Raw genomic sequence first — 7,183 nt, 5'->3', positions numbered from 1 at the left:
GTACAGGGTGTCCGAGGAGCAGCTGGTGAGCTTGAACCGCCTGGCTGTCGAATTGCTGCAATGGAATGAAACACTGCTGGGCTGGCACCACATCCAGGATCTATTACAGGTTGAAACATTGTGACCTTTATGGTTTTTACTGGTTTGATTTTCAGAAGTACACGTTCAGGTCTTTATTCCTAGTTTGTCTAAGTCTGGAAGCTCCACTGAAATCTGTTCTGCGTCGTAGCAAAGCACAAGCCTCTCCTGAGATGCTTCAGCTGGGAATGAAACTCAGGTCTCCTGCAAGAAAGTTAAGAATTCTACCATTTAACCACCTCAATGGGCACATAAGAAGAACAAAAAATATATACACTGTCATCATGCTATCTGTTTATTGTTTATATTTTAAAACTTAACTATAATTAATCATAAGCACAATTTTATTCTTTGCCTTAACACTAATTTCATGAGTGAAGTTAAACATGGAATGCATTTTTATGAGAGCCTCAAAACTCCAAGAACTATCTTTTTAAAAAGTTTTAGTGGAATTCAGTTATATTGTTGTTGTTAAGTGTCTTCAAGTCAGTTCCCATTTAATGCTCAAGACTTCCTTATATAGAACATTCTTACTATAGAGGCTCTCAGGTCTTTGTTTATGCTAACCCACTTCAGAAAGTGTTCTGTACAAACCTGCCTCTCCCTGAATTCCACTCTGTAGGGAATAGTGTTAAGTGTATACAATACCTTTATTTTTTAACACATATAAGAAACAAACTAGGCACAGTACCCCATTGAAAACAAGTCCAGTAAGAGGCTGAGAAGGGCCTTGTACTCTGTATGCTGGCTCTGAGGTTAGCATGTACATCAGCAGTTTACATCAAAAGAAATGACTTTCTAACAACTTTATTAAAAGCAGAATTCAGTTTCCTCTCGAAAAGTCACAATTTCCTACTATTCTCTTAAAACAAATAAACAAACCCAACAACCCAGAAAACAAAGTTTGCTTGCTATACTCCTATTCCTTCTAAACTTAATGTCTTGTTGTTGTTGTTAAGTGCCTTTGAATTTGTTCTGACTCATAGTGACCTTGTATAGGGTTTCCAAAGAGCGGCTGATGAGTTTGAACTGCGGCCCTTGCAGTTTAAACTGACCTTGCGGTCCAGTGCTTTAGACCCCAGAACCATACCAGCACTCCTAACTTAATGTGCAGGTGTATGTTTTTATTTCTACCCATTTAATATTTCTAGAAACATTCCTGAGTGAGCACTTACATATTCCAGGGCTACTCTAGTTTTACTTAGGAGCGGTGGTAGCGTAGTGGTTACAAATCGGACTGTGAACCGCAAGGTCAGCAGTTTGAAACTACCAGCTGTTCCGCGGGAGAAAGATGAGGCTTTTTGCTCCCGTAAAGATTTACAGCCTCGGAAATCCTGTACAGGGCCTACTCCATGGCACATAACCACCACCACCACCTAGTTTTACTTGTTCATATTTAAACCAGTGTTTATTGCTTTTCTATTTATAAAAAGAATGCATGGCAATGTAGAAAAGCATAAAAAAGGAAAAAACAAAACAAAACTCTATGATCCTCTCCTTGCTTGCCAAAAATGAAGATGACTTGAAGCATGTACTGATGAAAAGCAGAGACTACAGTTTTCAGTATGGATTATACCTCAACATAAAGAAAACAAAAATCCTCACAACTGGACCGATGACCAATATCGTGATAAATGGAGAACAGAGTGAAGTGGTCAGGCATTCTCATTTTACTTGAATCTACAATCAAGACCCATGGAAGCAGTATGGAAAAGGAAAACAGAAAGACAAGTTTGTGTGAATGTAATCAGGTTGAGTGAGGTGTTGGCAAAAAATATATAAAATACTGTAGAAGGCCAAAAGATTGAAGAAATAAGTCTTAGAAGAAATAAAACCAGAGTCCTGGTGTGGCATTGTGGATTAATATGCTGGACAGCAAAGTCGGTTTGAACTGCAAGATTGGTGGTTCAAGCTCACCAGCAGCTCCTCGGAAGTTTGAGTTGGAACTGACTCAACGGTACTTAACAACAACAACGATTGCATGGAAGTGAGGATAGTGAGATTCTGACTCACTTACTTTGGGCACATCATCCAATCGCTGGATAACGACATCATGTCTGATATAGTAGGAGGCCAATGAAAATGAAGGAAACTCTCAGTATGGTGGACTGACACAGTAGCTTCAACAGTGGACTCAAGCATACTAATGACCTTGAAGATGGTACAGGAAGGACAGTGTTTCTGTTATGATCCTCACTGACTTGACAGCCACTAACACGGCCCTTTCATCTGGAGATGGTTCATGTCAACACTTCGTGTTTATGCGTTCAGTCTTCTTTTCAGTACATACTTGTTATGCCATATAGTTGCACTTCAACTTTGTATACATTTATTTAACCTGCTTGGCTCCCTTAACATTGTATCATGAGCTTTTCCCATACTACCAAAGTCTTCATTTTTAAAGGCTGCCACATGTACCAGTATATGGATGTATCATAGTTTAGTTAACTAGTCTCTTATTGATACTTGAGTCTCCAGTTGGGTTTTGTACTATAAATAATACAATGATGAACCTTTTTATGCGTAAGGTTTGGTTTTATGCATCAGGATTAGTTCCTGGAAGAGAGATGAATGGGACAAATAGTTTGACAACTTCTAGCGGTTGTAAGATAGCCTGGCAAATTCTTTCTAGAAAAGTTGAACCAGTTTGCCCTTAGGAGCACTTCAAACAAAATGTTTCTTTTTTTGGTTTTATTTTTAGAGGCATTAAAAAAATACGATTCTTAAACCTTTTCTAAAGGTACAAAGTGAAGTAATATCAAATACAAACTGAAAGTAGCTATTAAAATGAAAATTCTGGTCTTAGGTGCACAGAAATATGTGTATCATAAAAATATTTGAAAATTAATAAAAACATTTTATGTTCTGTGTTTGTCCATTGGTAGCAATTTGATTTTTTTTTTTTTTTAATATACTCTAAGATCTTAAGGGAAGCACCATGGCTCTGTAGGGTAAGTGCTGTTCGAGTCTACCAGCTGTTCCTCAGGAGAAAGATGAAGCTTTTAACTTCCACAAAGACATACAGCCTCTGAAACCCTAGCTATGAGTCCGAACTTACTCCATAGCACTTAGCAACTTTACAATAACTTCTGAAAAACTAGATATGGAAAACTTGATGGAGTACAGTTCTGCTCTGAAACACATGGAGGTCACCCTGACTAGGAGTTGACTCAGTGACAATGGGTTATTGCTCTGTACTGGGAATCCAGACAATGTACAAGACTCTTGGCACAACTGTGAAGTATTTGAGGGTCATCTTTGGTGCCCACTGGCTTCCTCTCTTTACCTCCAGGGGTCCCATGCTGTTGGTCTGCCCTTTGGCTAGCTTGGATGAAATTTACTGAAGGCTTATTGAAGAGCTGAGTGGAATGGGCTACTTAAGATTCTATACCAGGAGAATGTGGCCTCTTAAAAAAACTATGAAGCTAAGACTCAGACAACAGCACAGACATGTAAGGGCCAGAGGCAGAGCTTAACCAGTCTTGCCTAATCTCGAAGCTTATGCTGTTTTCCTCTGTGTGACTGTGTTCCAGATTCCAAAACAGCATTTTTCTTCTCCAATCAGACAACTTCCGCTCTCAGAGCTTCTGCCTCTGTAGGCGTGGTGGGCAATCTGTCAGCATGTCATGCAGCGAGCATAATGAATCATTCTCAGGTGATAAAATCTTATTGCATTTACAAATAGGGGACTAACAGGGGACTCCTGGTGTGGCACTGTATGATCAGCACTGAACTGCCAACCGCAAGGTCAGCAGTTCAAACTCACCAGCTACTCCTGGAAACTCTATACAGGGTTGCTGTGAGTTGTAATGGACTTGACGGCACTTAACAACAGTAAGGTAAAGGAATCCTTGTGGCGGTGCTGTAGGGAAAGCACTGGAATGCTAACCACAACCCACCATCTGCTTCTCAGAAACCATGAACAGGGTCTCTATGCGTCCGAACCGACTTGACAACACTTCACAACAACAACAACACAACAGTTAGGTAAAACACAATTTTATGGAAGAAACGTTACTATTTATTCAGAATAAGAAAGGACCCCTAAAACAATATTGCTGTTGTTAAGTGTAGGGTTTCCGAGGAATTTTAGCCCACATTTCTAGGGTCAGCACTGGACACATTGGCCTTTCTGCCATCACTATGATTTTGAATAAATGCATTTGGAAATTTCAAAACGAGAAGAAGTTAAAGAAGCAGTTCTTCAGATGTGAACAAATTGGGGTAAGTTCTAGAGGTAGAGCAGCTTGATGGAGAAGACATTTTGGGCAGGGGGCTTTTCAAATCATGCTCTCAAACAACTGCCTGGTGTTACCCATTAAGAAAGAAAGATTGTTTATATGCCTTGATGTGTGTGTGTGTGTAGCTTATAAGTGGTATGTGTAAAGGGATCATTCGGTGGTATGTTCTGATTTACCCAAAGTGGAAATTAGATCTGATTTTATTGTTAGATGGTAATCTCTTCTTAGTCATAGAGTGAGTCTGATTAGCATTCTCAGAAGTACTTTTTTTTTTTAAAATAATCAAAGCACTTTTTGAATACTTACTATGTGCTTGGTGATACTGTTGTTATGTGTTGTGGAGTCGGTTCCGACCAATAGCGACCTTCTACAGGGTTTCCGAGGTTGTAAATCTTTACGGGAGCAGAAAACCTTATCTTTCTCCTGCAGAACAGCTGGTAGTTTCGAACTGCTGACCATGAGATTAGCAGCCCAATTCGTAATCACTATGCTACCAGGGTGCTTGGTGGTAGTTATTGGAAAATCAAAGTCTCTGACTTCAAGAAATTCAGTCTAGTGAGTGACTGTAGTGAACTGAGTTCCTTTGTGTGGCCTTTTGCCTTGATTCTTTGGAAAAATAGTTTGAGAGATTTCCCCACTAATCCCTAAGGAGTTTACTTTTGCCCTAATTTTGTACCTCAGAGGGTTTGTTACTTTTGTCTAGGTTGATTGACATTTTTTGGGTAAACTGTAAACAATTTGAGGTTTGATACTTTTTGTCAGACCTTGGGTTGCAATCTGCCCTGGGATTGGAATGCACCTGGCAGGGATTGGTCATTATACTATGCAAATGAAATGTCTGTAGTTTACTATGAAGATGAAGTGTTTGTGGCCTACTAAGAAGGGAGTCTTGGTGTGGCGCTGTGGGCTAATGCATCAGACTGCAGAGTCGTTTGAACTACAAGGTTGGTGGTTCAAGTTTACCAGCTGCTCCTTGGAAACCCTATAAAGGGTCGCTATGGGTCGGAATAGACTCGACGGCTCTTAACAACAACAACAAAGAGGGGACTGGTCAGTTTGTGGTCCTGATGGGAGGGCCATGCCTTGAAATTGATGAGGAATTTGTGTATATACACAGCAAACTCCACAGATGTTTTTGTAAACAGAAAGAAGTAGGAAGAGACGCAGCAGGGAGAAACAGAAGGAAGAAAGAAGAAGCAGAGAGAAAGGAGGACCGTACCTCCTAAAAGAACTGTAACAGAAGAGAGTCAAGGGCTGTAAACGAAGCCAGTGAGAGATATAGAAGGGGCCCAGTTGCAGAACCAGCAGGGACAGATGGCAAGACCCAGAGAAGTCATGCATGGTTGAGAAAAACCAAGAAGCTGCCCTGAACTGAGGAAGGTAGACTTTGCTTATATACTTCCTGATTCAGATCCTGAGTCATAGTCTGGATCCTAATTCCAAACTGCACCCTATTGCTTCCTTAAAAACCACTTAATGGGCTCAAGCTTACTGACGATTGTGAGGATGACACAGGCCTGGGCAGTGTTTTGTTCAGTTGTGCATAAATAAAGTTGCTATGAGTTGGAATCGTCTCAACGGCAGCTAACAAGAACAATGGTCTACGAATTCTGTGTGGCCATTGAAGTGGATCATTGGATCCAGAAAAGAAGTAGAGAGGGATGCCTGGTGTCAGAATTCGTAAAAAGCTTGACGAGAAGAGGTTTGCCCGAACTCCATCTCATAGGGTCAGTCTTGGGCTACTGAGCTTGGTTTGTATTATTTCCACCCAAAGCTAGATAGGTTCTGATGCTACTATTAGAACTAGTCCTACTTTACAGGGAACTAGACAGAGCATTGTATAGCATTATTGTCGGGACAGTGACAGAAATATTCACAGGGAATTATGGAAAATAGCAGAGAGGTTATTAGGGGTTATTCAGAGAAGGCTTCTTGGTGCTAACAGTGACCTGTAGAGTCTTGAAAAATGGGTAGAAGTCAGAGTGGGCAGTCAGGCTGGATACGTGAGGAGATGGAATATTCTGGTGTTGCTGTAGCACAAAGCAAGTGGAGACAACGTGAGAAGCTTCACAGGAGAGGTGTGAGATTTTTAAACATGATTTAATAATGTTGGCTTTAAGTTGTGGGCCATGGGAGGTCACTAAATGCTCTGAGAAATGGTGGAGTTCAATTTGCATTTGGGTTTATAATTTGGCAGATGATTGTAGACTTGAGGAAACCAAATGGGAGGGAGGGAATCATTGGTCGTTAGATCCTAGTGAGAATGTACTACAAGACTGATATAGTTTGTGCTCTAAAATCTTGAACAATTCACTCCATTATTGGTAGTTATTTTTATTGTACTTTAAGAATGCTTTTTAAAAATCAAAGTAATAATCACACAGAGTTGAAAGCCACAGTTCCTTGTCTATCCCTTTCCAACTTTAGTCTGGTTTTCCAAAGCCATCACTTCTTTTTCAGTTGTATCTTCTTTTAGTTATTTCTACAAATCCAAATAATATTACTCTGCTTCTATACCATCTCAATGTAAAGAAAACAAAAATCCTCACCACTGGACCAATAAACAACATTCTTATCAGTGGAGAAAAGATTGACTTTGTCAAGGACATCATTCTTCTTGGATCAACTATCAACAGTCATGGAAGAAGCAGTCAAGAAATCAAGCAGTGTATTGCATTAGGCAAATCTGCTGCACAAGACCTTTTGAAAGTGTTGAAGAGCAGAAATGTCAGCTTGAGGACTAAGGTGTGCCTGACCCAAGCCATGGTATTTTCAATAACCTCATATGCATGAGAAAGCTGGGCCGTGAATAAGGAAGGCCGTAGAAGAATTGATGCTTTTGAGTTATGGTGTTGGAGGAGAAT

Source organism: Chrysochloris asiatica, unplaced genomic scaffold (assembly GCF_000296735.1).
Source record: "Chrysochloris asiatica unplaced genomic scaffold, ChrAsi1.0 scaffold00182, whole genome shotgun sequence".
NCBI classification, from domain to species: Eukaryota; Metazoa; Chordata; class Mammalia; order Afrosoricida; family Chrysochloridae; genus Chrysochloris; species Chrysochloris asiatica.
Note: the sequence above shows the minus strand (reverse complement) of the source record.